Genomic DNA, 20,228 nt, shown 5'->3' on the forward strand with positions numbered 1-20,228 from the left:
TGCAGAAGACTGGCTTTGGTGCATAGGTTTTTACTGCTTGATAGTATCCTGTGGTCATAGTGTGAAGACATAATGTCTCTATATTTATCTTAGTATCTTCACAAATTTTAATGGGAGTTTTAAAGGTAAGGAAATAGCGACTTACATCAATTTTGCATCAATTGTTAAACTTCAGCATTGTGGGAACTGCATTGATAAGATATCAGCCAAGTGTGAGAGAATTTAAGATAATACGGCATCTTAAAATTCTTTATGATTATTTCTGTTTTCCTTTAAACTATGCCAAGGCCAATAGTATATAGCTTCAGAAAATCTGAGGCCAGGTTTGTTTTGTAAACTTTGCATAAAATTATCTTTCTGCTATTATGTTTGTAGAAATATTCATGTTGAAACTATGTCTTTGCTAAAATCTTCAGGTTTATTTTGGTTTCTCTAAAACTATGACAGTATTTTTCAAATCTGAAAAATAATAACCTGCCAATTGTAATTGTGTGTACTTTTAATGATGGTGCACTTTTTATGGGGCTAAATCTCAATGGAATGTTTATCTTGGTTAGAGTCAATATGCTCAATTGCTTATTGTTTTTAAATTCCATTATGATTTATATGTTTCTGTTTTGAAAAAAGAAAAGGTTAATGTTGTAAGAGTAATATGCTGTATTTGCCCATTAACTATTAACTCATTTAAGTGAGGGGATGTGCAGCTCATTGGAGGAATATTCGACTGGTTCTGAGTTTAACTTAGGCGCTTAAATCAGCTGAGTTATAGAGAACTGTGCAGTGACCTGGAAAACAACAAAAAAAGAGTTTAATCAGGACGTAACAGAAGAAGGGTAGATGCCACTTAATTGAGGTTACTAAACAAATTGCCTTTTTACTTCCATACTTTCTTATACATATTACATATCCACATACATATGTTTCTTATATGTATGTTTTCATAGGGTTATTACAGTATGTTGAAATCAGAGACTATCACTAAATATTTCCTACTTAATTTCCTATGCCCTGAATGAAAATGTGTTCAAATTGGGGAATGGGTTTAAAGGAAAAGGACCCTCATGATAAATTGAATGATTTTACTGACATAAGACATTCTTTCAGTGGGTATTTTTGAAGATTGTTTTTGGCTGTATTTTTAAAAAGACACTAAACAGTTTATTCATAAAATGCATTTTGGTAGTTAATATGAATATTGTTAATCTATCCTACTTAACCTCTTCCAGTGAAAAATATAATTTTCTGTCTTTTTTTGTTAGACTTAATGACAAACATCTTGCAAATTAGATTTTCATATATTTCATCTCTTTCTTATGCTCAATTTAATCTATCAAAGCCACACATTGTATAAGACATCTGGTATTGAGCTTAGGCAGCTGGGTTTCATTTGTAAAGGTTTTGAGCAAATTTCGGTGCTTGCCAACAATAATATAGCAGTTAGCCAATGTGTTTTCTTTGTGGCAGCTTGGTGCCGTGTGGTAGGAGAGACCTGAATTCAGGATCAGGTGATTTTCTGGCCTCTTCCTGGCTTGACTAGAGGGACTTCAGGATTTTATGCAGGTGTTGCTGTGACCATTGGCTGGGTGAGGGGCCTGCTGCAGTGGCTAGTGAAGGAGAATTAGTTGATGAGCAGTGTGCAATCAGCAGTGATCCATTTGAGAAACAAGAAGTCTGCAGTTTTCCTCACAGCATGGTTCAGTGTGTTTCCGACATCAGAGTCACTGTGGGTCATTTTAAAGATGCAGTCCCCTATACCCCATCCCAAATCTACTGAACCAAGTATTTGGGAGCTGAGCCCAGAAAGCTGCAGTTGATTAAGCTACCTCAAGGGATTTGGCACACACTGCATTAGAGTTAATAAATTTCAGTTCATTCTTTACCTGCAGACACAACCTCTAACCCGCCTTTTTCTGACCAAGAACTTGTTTATATTAATGGTATTTAAAAAGAATTGTCAGAATTTGTTTTAGAAATAACTTGCCTACATATCTGGTTTAGGTGTCCTTTCATAAGATACTGCATTAGTATGATCTGTTGTTTAACAAAACAGTTGTCCTGGCATTATTAAAATATTGTCTCTAATGATGAAGAAGGGATCCCAAGTCTTAATTTACTTAGAAGAATCCAAATATGGAATGAAGGATTTCTTGGAGGGTGACACAAAAATGTGAATTCCAAATTAATGTATATTAAGGTACATTAATTCAGTCATTTTTGTCTCCAGATTGTCATAGGACACCTGGTTGGCTCTTGGAAATCTTTTCAGAGTTTGGCTCTGTGAGTCACCTTCAGAAAGCTCCTTATTGTTGTTGAGATGCTTCTGAGCCCTGTTGTTGAGTCGCTAAGTCCTGTCCAACTCTCTGCAATCCCATGGACTGTAGCACTCCAGGCTTCCCTGTCCTTCACTATCTCCTGGAGTTTGCACAAGCTCATATCCATTGAGTTGGTGATGCTATCTAACCATGTCATCCACTGTTGCTCCTTTCTCCTGCCCTCAATTTTTCCAGTGTCGGGGTCTTTTCCAATGAGTTGGCTGTTTGCATCAGGTGACCAAGGTATTGGAGCTCCAGCATCAGTCCTTGCAATGAATATTCAGGGTTAATTTCCGTTAGGATTGACTGGTTTGATCTCCTTGTAGTCCAAGGAACTCTCAAGAGTCTTCTCCAGCACCACAGTTTGAAGGCATCATTCTTCGGCACTCAGCCTTCTTTATGGTCCAACTCTCACATCCATACATGACTACTGGAAAAACCATAGCTTTGACTAGACGGACCTTTGTCAGCAAAGTGATGTGTCTGCTTTTTAATACACTGTCTAGGTTGATCATAGCTTTCCTTCCAAGGACCAAGCATCTTTTAATTTCATGGTTGCAGTCACTGTCCACAGTGATTTTGGAGCCCAAGAAAATAAAATATGTCATTGTTCCCTGAGCCCTGTACCCACCTCTAATTGTATTCAGCATGTTATTTCTAATGCAAATAGTTTGTCTTTGTAGCTATATAGGCAGTTTTGGTGACTGTTCCGAAATAAACCAAGTCATAACTCTCTTCTTTGCTTCTGCTGGAAAAGTTCTATGCCAGAATTCTTACCTAGTGTTGTATTTTTGTTTCATTGGTTCTGAGTCCAGAATTGAGTTTTCCAGACAAACACTTATGAGTTCCAGGGCAGTATGGAAATACACCCAGGGAATGTGTGGTTTGAAGTGAGGATTGCCTCTTTGGAAGTGAATAGGGTAGTGGCTGTTGTTGAAATGTCATTAAATGGAAATGTACTTTTCACCTTATCTTCCTTTGGAAGTTAGCTCTCAAGATAGTCACTTTAGAAGTTCCTGCATTCCCTCAGAGACCTGATTTACAATAAACATACACATAGTGGTTAAATGTAAGCAGCCAGCACCCCAGAAAATACAGCATGAGAAGAGGGTAAGAGAGGGGGCAGTCCGAGTGATTGAGATTGTCTCGTTTCATGATCCGTGTCATGCATGGGCTCCATCTGCAGCTTTTTAAAGTTTTTGGAGAAAGCTCAGCAATGCAGCTGTCTCTAATGTACTGTGAACCTTGAAAAGGAATTTCCTTTCAAGTAAGAGCGGAAGTAGTTTGTGTGTGGGATGATGGAGCTGAAGGTTTTCTTCAACAGAGAATAAAGTGCCATTATATAAACAAACATCTACACAACCTAAAGTAAGCCCAGTAAAAACAAATGCTACGGGCACCTACATTGCTATTTGAAAAGACCTAGTTAATTTTAATGATCCACTTGTCTTTTGTCGTTTTCACAAGGGAGGAAACATGGGCACACAGTTGTTAGGCGACTTACCCAAGTCTCACTGTTACTTCTAGTGGCTGAACCAGAATTTGGAGCTGCACAGGTTTTGTTCTTATTCTTTGAGGAATTACATTTAAATTGGACTTTCGGATTGCTATTTAGGCTGAGTCTTTGGAAGTCAAAGTCTTTGCCACATGAACATTATTATTTAAGAGACACGTTATAGAAACACACACCACAACTACCACAAATAAATATACCAGGGTATGAATAAAGCTCAGAGATGAGAACTTCTGCTTAGATTTTCCCACTTACTATAGTACATGATATTTTGTAAAAAGTACCATATGTTCAGCCCCATTTAGACTGTCATAATTTAGTGCTTGGACTTCCCTGGTGGCTCAGTGGTAAAGAATCCTCCTGCAATACAGGAGTCACGGGTTTGATCCCTGGGTCAGGAAGATCCCCTGGAGGAGGAAATAACAACTAACTGCAGTATTTTTGCCTGAGAAATCCCATGGACAGAGAAGCCTAGAGGGCTACAGTCCATGGGGTTGCAAAAGAGTTGGACATGACTTAGCAACTAAACAACACAACAATTTAGTGCTTACAGAAATGCAACTTATATTCAGTTTGCTCTCAGCCACAGTACCTCACCATCTGAGGTGAGAAGGCAAAATTAGCAACAGAATTATTTTCTAAGAAAAAAAATCTATCTTGCTGTGAAGAATGGGGCATCCTTCCCTTTTTCCTCTTCCTAAGATTTTCTGCCAATGTTAATCTAAAAAGATTACTTGTGAAGTATCCTGAGTAGCTCTGACTGCAAATAAGAAATGTGATCTGTGGCTTTATACAAAAGCGAACGCTCTCACCTTTCCAGATTTATTTCTTAATGCTAAAATTACAAGGTCATTGTTCCTTCCTATTGTAGGGTATCACTTATACATGGATCCTTTAGACTTACACATTGAGTTTTATGGTCCTGAGCAGTCACTGTAGAATGTTTTGGTATAATCAATGAACTGTCTTTACCAGGTAAAATTGCTGTGGTGTTTATACTAATCTCTTCTACCTCTTCCTCAGTCACTGTGAATCCACACTGTGATTTTGCAAACTGAATGAGAATACTTGGTCTTTTGTTCTGGGGCTTTGTTTTCATTTTTTAATTTCTTTTTAAGGAATTTTTGAATTTGTGCTGAAGATTTCTTATCGCCTATTTGTACTTGGTGTGTGAGCAAAATTACTCATCCCATGAAAAAGTTCTGTAATGTTTTACTTTGTTTGGATTCTTTATTATCCCCTTGGCTTTCAGTAAATCACTACTTTATTTACAAAATAATCAAAATGGTCTAGGGCTTAAAAAGAAAAGTGTATACTTATAGTCCTATTAAGTACTAAGCTAACACGATATTTTACTTGTGATTTTATAATTCACAAATCCAAGGATACAAATATCTGCATTGTAATCCATTCACTTGTAAATGCCCGTGTTTATAGATAGTAAGCACTGAGCAAGTTAGGTATATTTGCTCTTCTAGATATAAAAACTTACTCTGATTTTATAGTTTAATAGCTATAGTAATTAAAATAGTGTGGTTATGGCCTAGGGTAGCCATATATTTATGGAACATGATAGAGAATCATATATATAAGGAAATAATGTGTCAGAGGGGGCATTAGAGATCAGTGGGGAAAGGTAGACTTGTTTGAAAACCTCACTTCATACCATGTATAAAATTCATGAAACAGGAGAAAAATAATCATCTCCAAGTAAGTCATAAAGCTAAAGGTGAAATTAAAAAAGTGAAAATGTTTAGAAGAAAATAGCTGATGTGCCATGTGTTGTTTATAAACGCTTCCTCATTTAAATGCCACACAACATGAGATATGTGCTTTTATTCCTCCCATCCCATAAATGAAGAAACAAGTTCAGAGAAGTAAATTTGTTTCAGATTACACAGTAATACGTGGTAGAATAGAGATTCAAATCAAGGCAGATTGGTTCCTGTGTCCATTCCATTAGTAGCTATATAATGCGATGTCTCTTAAAGTAGAACATTTGTGTAGCTTAAAGTTAAAAAAAATGCAAAGACCACAGAACATAAAGATATTATTTTAGAATTTCTAAACAGTTTAATTATTGGTAGTTCAGCAAAGCAAATAACAAGCAAAAGGATGGCTTACATACTTGGAAACCATGTTATAAGACATGTAACTGAGAAAAATTTAATATCAATTGTATATAAATAATGTCTTCCAAAATGAGAAAAATACCAGAAAAGGGTCAGAAGACATGAATAGGTCATTGATAGAATAGATGGAAGTACAGAAAAAGAAACTAAATAAGTAAAGTGAAAATAATATGAGCTACCAAGTTAAAACTAAGAAATAAGCAAAATAAATCTGAGGTTATCAAGTCTTGGCAGGGATGTGGAGAAATGGGAAATTTTAAGCACTGTTAAATGGAACTTAAGTTGTTTTCAACCATTTTCAAAAGTAATATTTGACTTTTAGGTCTGGATCATAATTACATAGAAATATTCATAAGATAAAGCAATTTAGATATGTCAAAAGCACAAGCAGCAGTAAAATAATAAATAATACAAAGGATCATCGAATAAAAATACATCATCAAGAAAGTGAGAGAAGAGCCCACAGAATGGAGAATGCATCTGCAAATCATATATCCAGTATTGGACTCAATTCCAGATTATATAAAGAACTCTTAAAATCAATAATTAAAGGTAATTCTTTTTTAAAATGGGATTTTGACAGACATTTCTCTAAAGAATATGTACAGATGACCAATGATCATATGAAAAGATGCTCAGCATCATTAGCTATCAGTTCAGTTCAGTTCAGTCGCTCAGTCATATCTGATTCTTTGTGACCCCATGGACTGCAGCACGCCAGGCTTCCCTGTCCACCACCAACTCCTGGAGCTTGATCAAACTCATGTCCATCGAGTTGGTGATGCCATCCAACCTTTGTTGTCCCTTTCTCCTCCTGCCTTCAGTCTTTCCCAGCATCAGGGTATTTTCCAGTGAGTCAGTTCGTAGCATCAGTTGGCCAAAATATTGGAGCTTCAGCATCAGTCCTTCCAATGAATATTCAGGACTGATTTCCTTTAGGATGGACTGGTTTGATCTCCTTGCAGTCCAAGGGACTCCCAAGGGTCTCCTCCAACACCACAGTTCAAAAGCATCAATTCTTTAGCACGTAGCTTGCTTTGTAGTCCAACTCTCACATGCATACATGACTACTGGAAAAACGTGACTTTGACTAGACAGACCTGTGTTGGCAAAGTAATGTCTCTGGTTTTTAATATGCTGTCTAGGTTTGTCATAGCTTTTCTTACAAGGATCAAACATCTTTTAATTTCATGGCTGCAGTCACCATTTGCAGTGATTTTGGAGCCCCCAAAAATAAACTCAGCCACTGTTTCCCCATCTATTTGCCTTGAAGTGATGGGACTGGATGCCATGATCTTTGTTTTTTTAATGTTGAGTTTTAAGCCAGCTTTTTCACTCTCCTCTTTCACCTTCATCAAGAGGCTATTTACTTCTTCTTCACTTTCTGCCATAAAGGTGGTGTCATCTGCATATTTGAGTTTATTGATATTTCTCCTGGCAGTCTTGATTTCAGCTTGTGCTTCATCCAGTCTGGCACGTCTCATGATGTACTCTGCATATAAGTTAAATAAGCAGGGTGGCATTATACAGCCTTGATGGTCTCCTTTCCCAGTTTTGAACCAGTCCATTGTTCCATATACAGTTCTAACATGTTTTTTGACCTGCATACAGGTTTCTCAGGAGGCAGGTCAGGTGGTCTGGTATTCCCATCCCTTTCAGAATTTTCTACAGTTTGTTGTGATCCACACAGTCAAAGGCTTTGGCATAGTCAATAAAGCAGATGTTTTTCTGGAACTCTTTTGCATGTTCTTTGATCCAGCAGATGCTGGCAGTTTGATCTCTGGTTCCTCTGCCTTCTCTAAATCCAGGTTGAACATCTGGATGTTCATGGTTCATGTACTGTTGAAGCCTGGCTTGGAGAATTTTGAGCATTACTTTGCTAGCATGTGAGGTGAGTGCAATTGTGTGGTAGTTTGAACATTTTTTGGCATTGCCTTTCTTTGGGATTGGAATGAAAACTGACCTTTTTCATTCCTGTGATCACTGCTGAGTTTTCCAAATTTGCTGGCATATTGAGTGCAGCACTTTCACAGCATCATCTTTTAGGATTTGAAATAGCTCAACTGGAATTCCATCACCTCCACTAGCTTTGTTCGTAGTCTTGCTTCCTAAGGCCCACTTGACTTCGCATTCCAGGAAGTCTGGCTCTAGGTAAGTGGTCACACCATCATGGTTATCTGGGTCATTAATATTTTTTTGAATAGTTCTGTGTATTCTTCTTAATATCTTCTGCTTCTATTACGTCTATACTGTTTCTGTGTTTTATTGTACCCATCTTTAGCTGTCAGTGACATTCAAATCAAAACCACGAGATACTTGTCCACCCACCAGAGTGGCTATAATCAAAAAGATAATAGCCAGTGTTAGTAGAGATGTGGGGAAATTGGAATCCTCATACACTACTTCTGGGAATAGAAAACAGTGTAACCACTTTTTAAAAAACAGTCTGTCAGTTCCTCACAGTGTTAAACATTCAGTTACCATGTGCTGTAGATGTTTCACTCCAGAGTATCTATCCAAGAGAAGTGAGAACATAATGTCCCCACAGAATTTGTGCATGTTCACAGCAGTGTTATTCATAATAGCCAGTAAGTGGAAAACCCATGTGTCCAGCAGCTGAAGAATGGATAAACAAAATGTTGTGTATCTATATAATAAAATATTCTTTGGCAATAAAAATTATGCTATAACATGAATAAACTTTGAAAACATCATGCTATGTGAAAGAAGCCAGATTCCAAGACCACATATTGTCATACTGCATTTATATGAAAAGTCTAGAATTTAAAACTATATACCGAGGTAAGACAGATTAGTAGCCTCAAGTTGCCTGGGGTAGGGGGGCCAGGGGCAAGAATAGGGAGTGACTGTTAATGGCTATGGGACTTGTTTGAGGGTGTTATGAAAATGTTCTGAAATTGCATGGTGGTATGATTGCAAAACTCTGTGCTAAAAAGGATTGAATTGAACATATTAAATAGGTCAGTCTTATGGCATGTGAATTATATTTCTATAAAGCTCCTGAAATATTCATCGTTGTTGTTGTTCATTCACCCAGTTGTGTCCAGCTCTTTGCGACCCCGTGGATTGCAACATGCCAGGCCTCCCTGTCCCTCACCATCTCCCGGAGTTTGCCCAAGTTCATGTCCATTGTATCAATGATGCCCTCTTATTCTCTGACGCCCTCTTCTCCTTCTGCCCTCAATCTTTCCCAGCATCAGGGACTTTTCCAATGAGTCATCTCTTCACATCAGATGACCAAAATACTGGAGCTTCAGCATCAGTCCTTCCAGTGAAGTAGGCTATTTATCTACTACTATGAAATACTCATAGTAGTAGATAAAAACCCAATTTAGGATAGTGGTAAATATGGCAGGAGAAGGCGTTGGTCCTCAGTCGACTTTATTCTATAATTTATTCCTTTATGATTTAAAAAAATCCTTTAAGACTTTGTAAAAATGAATTGTGAGGACCCAATATTCTCTTTTTTAGTGTCTTTGTAGAATTTTATGTAATAAAAGAGATAACCCATAACAAAATTTAGTACATAGCCACACCCTTACCTTCTTTTCAGCTAGAAAGCATTATGGGTTTTTCTTTCCTCTAAAAATTGAAGGAGCTTTGCAAGTGGTGCTAGTGGTAAAGAATCTGGCTGCCAATGCAGCAGACATAAGAGATGTGGGTTTCATTCCAGGGTTGGGAAGATTCCCTGAAGGAGGTCATGGCCACTCACTCTAGTATTCAGGACTTGGCTTCCAGGAAGTGTTCTCTACAAGGGAAACACTGAATTCAGGTTCCTGTGTTGACTGTTATTTGCTTTTTCTGATTTCAATTATAATAGTAATTTACTTGTGAAATCAGAATTTTAGTGAGAAGGCTTTGTTGTTTTATTTAGTTGGTTTCTGAGAAAAATTACTTGCGAGAGTTACCTTAGTTCTGGTTAAGATCATATCATTTTTCCTTTGTTAAAACTTAGCAGAGTAGCCCACCTGCAGCCCTGCTTGTTCAGTTATTGCTTTGGGGGACAATTGGTCTTCATAATTCTATATCTGGGCCTTATGGGGATCTGTTAATTTGCCTATGAATCTTTATCATTAACTCTCCCTACACAGATTAATAGATCATCTTGAGGACAGAGAGCATGCCTATGGGCTAGGAAGCCTCTTTCCAAGCTTTTCTCCTTGTTCCTGTAGCAGAAACGCCTTTCCTGTAGAGTGGTTGGAAAACCGCCCACACTGACAGGCCCTTCTCAGATAGCAGAAGCTCATAGTCATAACAAAAACATTTTTTCCCCAGAATATTGTTTCATGCTTCTCCCACTCAGGGCCATGGCCATCATTAGGATGGGAAAATGACCCCAGGGCCTTGAGGTTTGTACATCAGAGTGTTAACAACAAGTGATGCTAAAGCTGATTCAGGATAAGCCGGAGTGTGGTTGTGACAGCATTCAAATACTGTTGAAATACAGTTGCTCTATTGAGTAGAGCTAAAGCAAGAGTTCTTTTGTTGAATTCTAGAACCTATAAACACAAGCATGATTGGAATAGTTTACTTAGAATCAAAGGATGAAAACAATGTGCAGAGCCAGGGGTCTGTGTAGGGAAACGGATGACACATGAAAGCTAGATTGTGACTGGACAGTGAGTGGTTTTCAGATTGTGGTCCCTGCATCAGTGTGACATGGGAACCTGTTGGAAATATAAATTCTTGTGTTCCAACCCAGATCTACTGAATCAAAAACTCCGGGGAATGCATCCAGAAAACTTTGTTGTTAGCAAACCCTCCAGTAGATACTGATGTGTGGTTAAAATTTGAGAACTTTGAACTAAAATTATGTTGCTTTGTGAGTAAACTTGAACTTTATCCCACAGGCAATGGAAATTCATGGAGGATTTGTGAGCTGAGTTATGGTATGATTGGTGTTTTAGTTAGATAATGGAGTCTTCTGCCTTATTTTTCTAATAAAGGAATTTCAGTTTAGAAAAATTTAAAAATGCTACCACATCTAGCTATGTGATTTAATGCATATGTTTCAGAAGTGTCTATGATTTTGTAGTATTTTATAATTAAATATGAGTTGTTTAAGGACTTAATAGAACTTTGAAAGCTTCAAACTTGTATGATTTTTATTCTCTATAAATTATAAAATGATGCTTTCTTTTGTATTCTGTTTTGTTCCCTACATTGAAGACACTTTGCAGTTTTAGTAGGACCTAGATGTACTCTTAAATAAAGATATTTTCGAAATAACTTTAGAAGATGCTTGAGAGCGTGTCCCAGGTCACTTTACTGTGTAATTTTTTCCCAAGTATGTTTTGCCTTTTAAATGTTTTCATTTTTCCTCTTAATCTTGTTATGCATCAGTAACACATGATGTGTTGGCATCTTCGGGAATTGCACATTTGTTCCAAGTGAAAAGGACTAGGTTCAGAAAATCTAGTCAGCCAGAAAGTTTACCCAACAGAAACCTATATTGAATCTAAAAATAATGTGCTCACATTTTCCATCAGAACTAAAATGGATTGAAGTCAGAAGCCTCTATGAGAAGTTCACTGGACTCTACTGTCCCTGAACATGGCTTCTCATGTGACTCAGTGGTAAAGAATCTGCCTGCCAATGCAGGGGACGCAGGTTCGATCCCTGGGTTGGGAAGATCCCCTGGAGAAAGAATTGACAACCCACTCTAGTATTCTTGCCTGGAAAAATTCCATGGACAGAGGAGCCTGGTGGGCTTCAGTCCATGGGGTTGCCAAGAATTGGGCACGACTGAAACAACTGAGCGCAATGCCCTACATGAACAGCATAACCAAATATGTCATTTAGTCTTATAACTTGTAGACAACATGGCGAAAAAGATCTTTTACCCAGAAGTCTGGCATGGGGCTGATTGCAAATATCTGATTTTATCAACCCTCTCTTTAATGAGTCTTTAAGATTTAAGATTCAATACAATGATTTATTTTACTTTCAAATGGTCTTATTTTTATGTTAACTGGAATGCTGGTATTAAAACACAATAAGATGGGAAGGAGGAAGCAGGAGAGGAGGGATAAATTGGGATTTGGGGGTTGACAGATACACACAACTAATATATAAACAATGCGGACCTACCATATAGCACAGTATCTCTATTGAATATATAGGACTGTATTCAATGTTATAATAACCTAAAATGGAAATGAATCTGAAAAATGTGTGTGTGTGTGTATATATATACACACACACACTTTGTTGTACATCTGAGACATTGTAAATCTACTATACTTCAATTAAAAAAGAACGCAGTAAGCATTTTTACTCTTTAGTGATCTAATTCTATAAATATCCTAAAACATATTATACTCAGATCTTGGCTCAGAGTTAACTATTTGGGAAAAGGCAGGAGTCTTTTCTGGTGGGAATCAAAATAATTGAATTTTAATTGTTTCCCAGCTACTAAATACTTACGTGACTTTGGACATAAGCTTCAGTGTCTCAGGATGAGGTGACACATTAAAATATTTAAATAGTTCATACGAGAAGTTGGTTTGGGGCACAGCTACTGTTTGAAAAATAAACATAGAATGACTCAGAGAAACCATTTATTCCTTAATTTAACATACTTTAATTGCACACCTACTATCTTCCAGTGTTGTAATATGCCCTATGGGTTCAAGAAAAATATTCCATGATTACATCCTGGAGGGGAGGTAGGCACATACAAAGACTACTTTGGGAATGGGTAGGTGTGTATCTAACTTAAAAGGAGGTATCTACTGAGTTTCCAATTAAAGGCTGATAAGGAGTTATTTGAGCAAAACAAATAGATAGCCAGAGGGACCAACCTGAGCAAAATTCCAGAGAGCCCTGAGATAGCATGGTGTGGCCAGAGGATTGAGTTTATTTAGTATAACTGCAGAGTTGGAGGTGAGGGGTAGTGAGTGGCTAATTTGAGATTGTAACAGGGCTGAGGAGATGAAGGAAGATGTGTGTGGACCAGAGATGCAGAGATCCATGACTGCCTTTTAGAAGGAAGTAACATAATCGTATTTCCCACTGTGTTTTGGTTAATGGCAGTTTCATGCATATAGTCCATTAGAGAATTATTCCAGAACTATTTTTTTAGGGCTCTATGTACTCCAATTCAAAATCCTCTTGAGACTACCCTTTCCTGCTGTCATGGGTGGGTGTGTGCTCAGTCGCTTCAGTCGTGTCCGGCTCTTTGCGACCCTGTGGACTGTAGCCTGCCAGAGTCCTCTGGCCATGGGATTCTCCAGGCAAGAATACTGGAGTGGATTGTCATGCTCTCCTCTAGGGGATCTTCCTGGCCCAGGGATTGAACCGTCTCCTGCATTGCAGGCAGATTCTTTACCCACTGAGCCACCTCTTGTGAAGGCATTGCCCTGTTTTATGAAGGTAAAATTGGACACTCTCTTAGCTCTTGGTCCCCTGCCTTGAGGCCTCTTTAATGCAACACGAGGAACCAATGTGTGCTGACACACAGCTTTAAAGGAAAGGCCATACACGACCAGTGGGGGATAGGAGCCAAGCCAGAATGGAGACACTGAGGTTCATGTCATGGTACTCTAGCGAGGTGAGCAAGTTACCTCATCCTCAGATTGCCTTTGTCTTTTCTTTCCTGTTTCACAGCCCTGGTTGATTCCTGGATGACATTGCCAGTAAACGACCTGTTTGCAAGCAGTTGTCTTAGGCTCTACTTTCTTGGAAATTAACGTAACAATAGTACCTTCAAAACACATCTTAAATTTGACTGCTTCTCTTTACCCCTGCCACTACCATCCATGTTCAAGCCACAGTCAACACCTGCCTTAATCCTCCACTAACTGCTTCATTGTTAGTGCCTTCAGTCATCTACTAAGTGCTCTCTGCTTTTATTTTTGTCCCTACAGTCCATCTTTGGCACAGCAACCAGCAGAAAAAGTTCCCACAAGGCCCTCTCAGATCTGTCCCTTCTTCTTCTCTGACCTCACCTCCTACTATTGTGCCTCTTTCTGCACAAACTTGTGCCTGTTGCTCTTCAAGGACCCCAGGTACACTTCTACCTCAGGGCCCTTGCTTTCTTCTGTCTGGAACATTTCCACTTCATCGCTCACTGTCACTGCCTTTCCCTTCCCAGAAATGACTGCCTCGGTGAGGAGATTCTCACCATCCTCTTTAAAATAACAGTCACTCCCTACATCTTCTGTCTTCTTCCCCTGCTTTATTTCTCCACAATAACGTAATTAATGTCCTTCCATGTTGACTTTACTTCTCGTCCCTTTTCTCCAGTAACTGTCAGCTTTGTCAGGGCAGGGAATTGTGTCTTTTTCTTTTTATTACTACATCCGTGGGCAGTACCTATTACCTGGCTCAGTTCTGTTCAGTTCAGTCGCTCAGTCGTGTCTGACTCTTTGCGACCCCATGAACCGCAGCTCGCCAGGCCTCCCTGTCCATCATCACCTCCTGGAGTTTACTCAAACTCATGTCCATTGAGTCGGTGATGCCATCCAGCCATCTCATCCTCTGTCGTCCCCTTCTCCTCCTGCCCCCAATCCCTCCCAGCATCAGGGACTTTTCCAATGAGTCCACTCTTCGCATGAGGTGGCCAAAGTATTGGAGTTTCAGCTTCAGCATCAGTCCTTCCAATGAACACCCAGGACTGATCTCCTTTAGGATGGACTGGTTAGATCTCCTTGCAGTCCAAGGGACTCTCAAGAGTCTTCTCCAACACCACAGTTCAAAAACATCAATTTTTCAGCGCTCAACTTTCTTCACAGTCCAACTCTTACATCCATACATGACCACTGGAAAAACCGTAGCCTTGACTAGACAGACCTTTGTTGGCAAAGTAATGTTTGTGCTTTTTAATATGCTATCTAGGTTGGTCATAACTTTTCTTGTAGCTGTTTCCAAATAATTTTTTAGTTAAGTAATGAATGTGTGTTTTAGAAAATGTAGTATAAGATGGCTAGAGGAAGGTAGGGTTAGTCATTAGCAGCCTATTGCAGACTACCATGCAAGAAATGATGAGGGCTACATTTGGAATCTTTTAACAATATCAGTAGAGATATTGGATAGAGATAAGGAAGAGATAGGTAAGTAGAGATAAGGAAGGATTCCAGAAAAATTTAGATGATTGAAATGATTGTATTGCTAATGGATTGTATATAATGGACATAGAGAGGGAGATATTTAGGAAGATTCTTGGGTTTTTCTTTGGCAGCTGTGTGGATGATGGGCATGTTTATCAGAAAGAAACTGAAGACAGTTCAGGTTTAGAAAGAACAAGGATAGGCTGGAGAGGCTTCAGGAAGGAGGAAGAATTTCAGATTTAAATATGTTGAGTTTGGTGTATCAGCAAAACCTCATAGCATGAAATGTTAGAGATCTCATAGTCAGTTGATTATAAAAGGACTAGGGCTCAGAAAAGGATACTTGTGCCTAGTAAGTGGATTGTGTCTTGAGATGGGCCTTACACAAATCAAACGAAGGAAAACCATATGCTACTGCATGTTCCTATAGGAGTATAGGAATTCCTAACTGTTGCCTGAGGGGGAAGTGGCTCTTTTTAAAAAAAGTTTGAAAGAGTAATCCTTGAAAAAGAGAAAAGAAAAAAAGAAAATGTCTGATTGATTTTTGTTGGTACATTTTAAAAGAATGAAAACAGCATTTATCTTTAGGTGAAGTGTCTAAGTATCTCTAGAATACAAAGAACTTAACCTTTAGCTTGCCCTGGCTAGCCTCAAACACTCCATAATACTCTCACAGTCATCTTCTTTTATTGAAAACACGTTGAAGTACATTTTTTTCCTTTAGTCACCGGAAATGAGTACGTTCTTTAGTAAAACATCCAGAATGCATGTAATGAAAAATGTTTAATGTTTCGAGTAAGATTTCTGGTATATATGTATCTGTTGAGTAATATAAGTTTTAAGTGATTGTGTTCTCCACTTACATGCTTTCCACCTATTTTGAAGCTCAGATTTTTGCCAATAGCTTTCATACCTCTGGTGATTTTTATTACCTTATTTAGTAGAGGAGAGTAAAGCATCTTGAACTGGTCTTTAGCCTAGACATTTATTTAACAATTTGATTTCTCAAGGGGCAACACTGTTGGAAGAGATTACTATACACAAATCTCTGGGCCGAGAGTGGATAGAGATGAGAAAGATACTGCCAAGGAAATTTATAGAAACAAAACCCAAATCACTCTGCGCTGTGATCATCTTGTAGTTGGTGAGTGCACCTTAGCTTTGGTTGAAATCTTGGACTTGTTATTTGAATTTAATCCTTGCTGTTTGATCTCATGTGGACAATTTACATTTCACTAAGACGTGAATGATCTTATAGTCTTAGCTTGCATTGGGCACAGGGGCGTTAGTGGCTGCACTGCCTGAATTGCCTTCAGTAGAGCGTGGATTCTGAGGACATGTTTAGTTGCCATGTCCGACTCTTTGCGACCCTGTGGACTGCAGCAGTGTGCCAAGCTTCCATGTCCATCACTGTCTCCTGCAGTTTGCTCAGATTCAGGCCCACTGAGTCAGATATAGAGTGAGTCTGACAATACAATGAGTCACTCGCTGAGTCTGAGGACATACATTAGATCTAAACTATATTGCTGAAGTGAAATTAAACTTTTTATTAGATTGAAGAAACTCTAAGAACCACAATTCAAGGGCCCAAGGTAATTCAGATTTAATTAAAAGAACTTTTTATATTTATTTAAGAGACTTGGGTATTTTAGGAAACTTTGAAAACCAAGAATAACTGAATCAAGGTTCTCCATAGAAATACCAAGAATCGGAAGCATGTGTGTATATATGTTTTCATGAGGAACTGGTCCACATTATGATGGGGGCTGGCGAGTCCCTAGATCCGCAGTCGACAAGCTGCAGACTCAGGAGAGCCAGTGGTGTAGTTACAGTCCAGACAGAGATACAGAGATCAGGGATTTAAGACCCAGGAAGTGAGCTGATACTTCAGCTGGAATCTGAAGGCAGGAAAAATGTGACGGCCCAGCTTGAAGACTTTAGACATGAGGCATTCCCTCTTCTTTGGAGAGTCAACCTTTTTGTCCTATTCATACCTTCAGCTAATTAGGGAGGGAAACCTGCTTTCTGCAGTCTCTCAGATGTTAGATTCATCCCAAACACCCTTCCAGAAATACCAGATAATGTTTGACCAGATATCTGGTACCCACAATCCAGTCATGTTGGCATATAAAGTTAATCATCACAATAAACTATTTTAAAATCTATTCAACTATATTCATTTAATAAGCATTTAGGCATAGCTCTGTAGATTCTGCAGAGAGTAAGACATTTTGAGTATCCAAAGAAGTAAAGAACAGGTGTCAGGTAATGCTTAATACTACCAAAATAAAGTAAATAAAGTCAATAAAAGATACAAGTTTTTAGTATTTACGTTCTTCACTAGGATATTTTTCATGTATATTGAAGCTTACTCAGTTGTGTTTGACTCTCTGCGAGCCCATGGACTGTAGCCCACCAGGCTCCTCTGTCCTTGGAATTCTCCAAGTCAGAATACTGTAGTGGGTAGCTGTTCCTTTCTCTAGGGGATCTTCCCAACCCAGGGATCTAATCCATGTCTCCTACATTGCAGGCAGAGCCACCAGGGAAACCCTGAAGCTTACTACATGGGACTAAAAATTGAGTTCTTATTCTGGACTTTAAATTTTTAAACAGATATGAAAAAAACCATATACTCATTTTTCCATTTTTTAATTCCTTTTTAAATTTGTTTGTATCGCAGTGCATATTTGTCTGGAAGGTGGTAGCATAATCATAAAGAACCAATAAAAGCTTAGTCTGTTAAAAAAAAAAAAAAGTGCTAGTGTATACCACAAGAAAAAAATCTCTTCAGCCTTTTTTGCCCCAGTGTTGCATGATTCTGTTCCTGCGTAATATTTGTGGTCCCCTGTTTGGTGCCATGTGTTTCTGAATTCAGGTAATATAAAATATTTCTGTGCTTACTGGATACTATAGGTAAACCAAGTTTTGCTATGATTTAATTTTAAAGGAATGAGAGTCTTTATAAACATATGCATAATTATTTAGCCACAGAGCATAGCTTATTAAATAGCCATTACAGATGTGTCTCCTCTTCCCATCTCACCATCCCCAGTTCCAGTTAAACTTTAGGAAGTGAAAAATACAAAGCAGCTGGGAAAAGGATTGTAAGAATTTAACAGCTGTGTTTGAATGACTTAAATATTTTAGAGTCAAATACAAAATAAAAATTATCTGATTATTGTTTAATAAAATTTCTTAAAGACATTTAAATGAATTAGGTCTTTGAATTTGGCTCATTTTTGGAAATTGTAGAGGGGCTTCACTAAACATATTTACTTTCTTATGTCTTAATTTCCCCAAATTTAACTGAGGTATCTTTTATTTCTTGTTTTGTGATAATGACAAGGTAGTTACTTTCACAATTCAGGTACTTTGGGGAGGTCTTTTTATAGAAACATTTATCTCTCATTGAAGAAACAACAGTTTTAAAAGGGGGGAAAGTTATTGCTATATGTCTGAAAATAGCAAACATGTTTTCCCCTCTCTTAGAGTGAATCAGATGGGGTGGGTTTTGGAGAGACGTGCTCTCATGGAGTTAATATTTGACTCGCCAGCTCATTTGCATTTGGCTGGCCTTGGGAACTCTGGCATGGCCATGGTATCTTGTGAGATCGCCCACATTTTGGCAATAGGAGGAAATATTTGAGGCTATGGCTTCATCAGAAGTCAATCATTATGATAATACACTCCCTGACAGCTGTATAGGATTGATGTAAAATGCAGCACTTTGGTGAATGCTTTCTTTGAAGACTCAAATCCAGTGTGAAAACATTTTTTAATGAAAAAGATTTGTGGCACTTTCATAATAGCAGGGCCTGCCCTGTTGATTTAGATCAAAATCATTTCCTCCCAACATCATAACCATTTTACTGTTCAGTGGTGCAGAAGGCATCATCAATAGTTAGTGAAATGTTTTGGATCATTTGGAATTGGATGACTGATAAAAATGAAAATATCTCCAACAGGTTGTGCTGTGGTGGACTTCTTACAAAGGCAAAAATAAAAGTATCGCTACACTAAGAATTTTCTTAAGTGTTCTAATGATATGAACCATTTGGGTAAACATCTCATACAATACTGAATGTTTACAATTCCATTTAAGACTTTCATCATGGCTGCTCTACTTTGGAATCTTAACTGTTTTCTTTTTCAGCTTTTAGGGAAAGGAAACACTAGTTCTTTTACTGTTTAATGAATATTTATGAAGTCCTTTGACAATTAAGGGCTCATTAAAATTCACTTCAAAAGAAAAGAGATAAAACACTTTTAAGACTAGAGTAGAATGTGGTGGCAAATAGAAACTCATATCTCTCCTTTAAGTCAGCAACACTCTGCAAATGAACTGACAGTCTTAGTCCAGGTTGGATGCATGAGACAGGGCACTCAGGGCTGGTACACTGGGATGACCCAGAGGGATGGGATGGGGAGGGAGGTGGGAGGGGGGTTCAGGATGGGGAACACATGTAGACCCATGGCTGATTCATGTCAATGGATGGCAAAAACCACTACAATATTGTAATTAGCCTCCGATTAAAGTAAATAAGTTAAAAAAATAAAAATGATTGTAGGTTTACATATGGTGGATGTATTTGATTGTCACATGGTATCTGTGATTTTTGTATTGACTGTTGCCATGGTGAATCTTTTTTCTGTACATACTAGGAGACCCTGTTTTTATATGGCACATGTGTTAATGGGAAGGAGATCAGTCTTGGTTTGGAGTCAGACTTCTTGTTTAAAATCTGGTTCAACTCTCTCTGGTCCTATGACCTTGGCACGTTGTCAGTGCCTCAGTTTCTGCATTTTAATATGGGGGAAATAACACTCTAGGACTCATAAGCTTGTTGGAAGAAGCAGCAGAGTTATCACAGAGAAACACTGAGGATAGTTGCTGGCGCATTAGTTTTCTCTGTTTCGAGAAATCTTTTCTTTCAGTTTGAAAAGATCTTTGTTTCTCCTGGCTGAGGTTGTGCAAAGGAATAGTCAGTGAATCCTCACTTCTTATGAGTAGCATTTTAGCTTCCTTTTTCATCTCTGTTTTTCTCCATTCTTTCTTCCCAGGACCCCAAGCCTCTGTGTATTGCCATTTACAGCTACCTTAGACTGCAGTCTTCTCTTAGTTCAGATATGTCACACAGAATATGAGGATGCATAAATATATATTCAGTCATTTACAAAAGCACTCTTTTATGAATGATAA

General features: G+C 38.2%; 1 protein-coding gene across 6 annotated transcripts in view; it reads left to right on the forward strand.

The window, feature by feature from the left end:
* The window catches only part of BMPR1B (bone morphogenetic protein receptor type 1B), a 433,856-nt gene that overhangs the window by 334,845 nt on the left and 78,783 nt on the right, over positions 1-20,228 (forward strand). For 2 of the 6 annotated variants that reach the window (XM_070452165.1, XM_070452163.1), the window contains exon 4: positions 16,039-16,172. The exons of the other annotated variants lie outside the window; for them this stretch is intronic. The gene's annotated coding sequence lies outside the window, so the exon portion shown is untranslated. The remainder of the gene's footprint in view (positions 1-16,038; positions 16,173-20,228) is intronic. 6 annotated transcript variants of the gene reach the window in all.

The sequence above is a fragment of the Odocoileus virginianus genome, chromosome 21 (assembly GCF_023699985.2).
Source record: "Odocoileus virginianus isolate 20LAN1187 ecotype Illinois chromosome 21, Ovbor_1.2, whole genome shotgun sequence".
Lineage (NCBI taxonomy): Eukaryota > Metazoa > Chordata > Mammalia > Artiodactyla > Cervidae > Odocoileus > Odocoileus virginianus.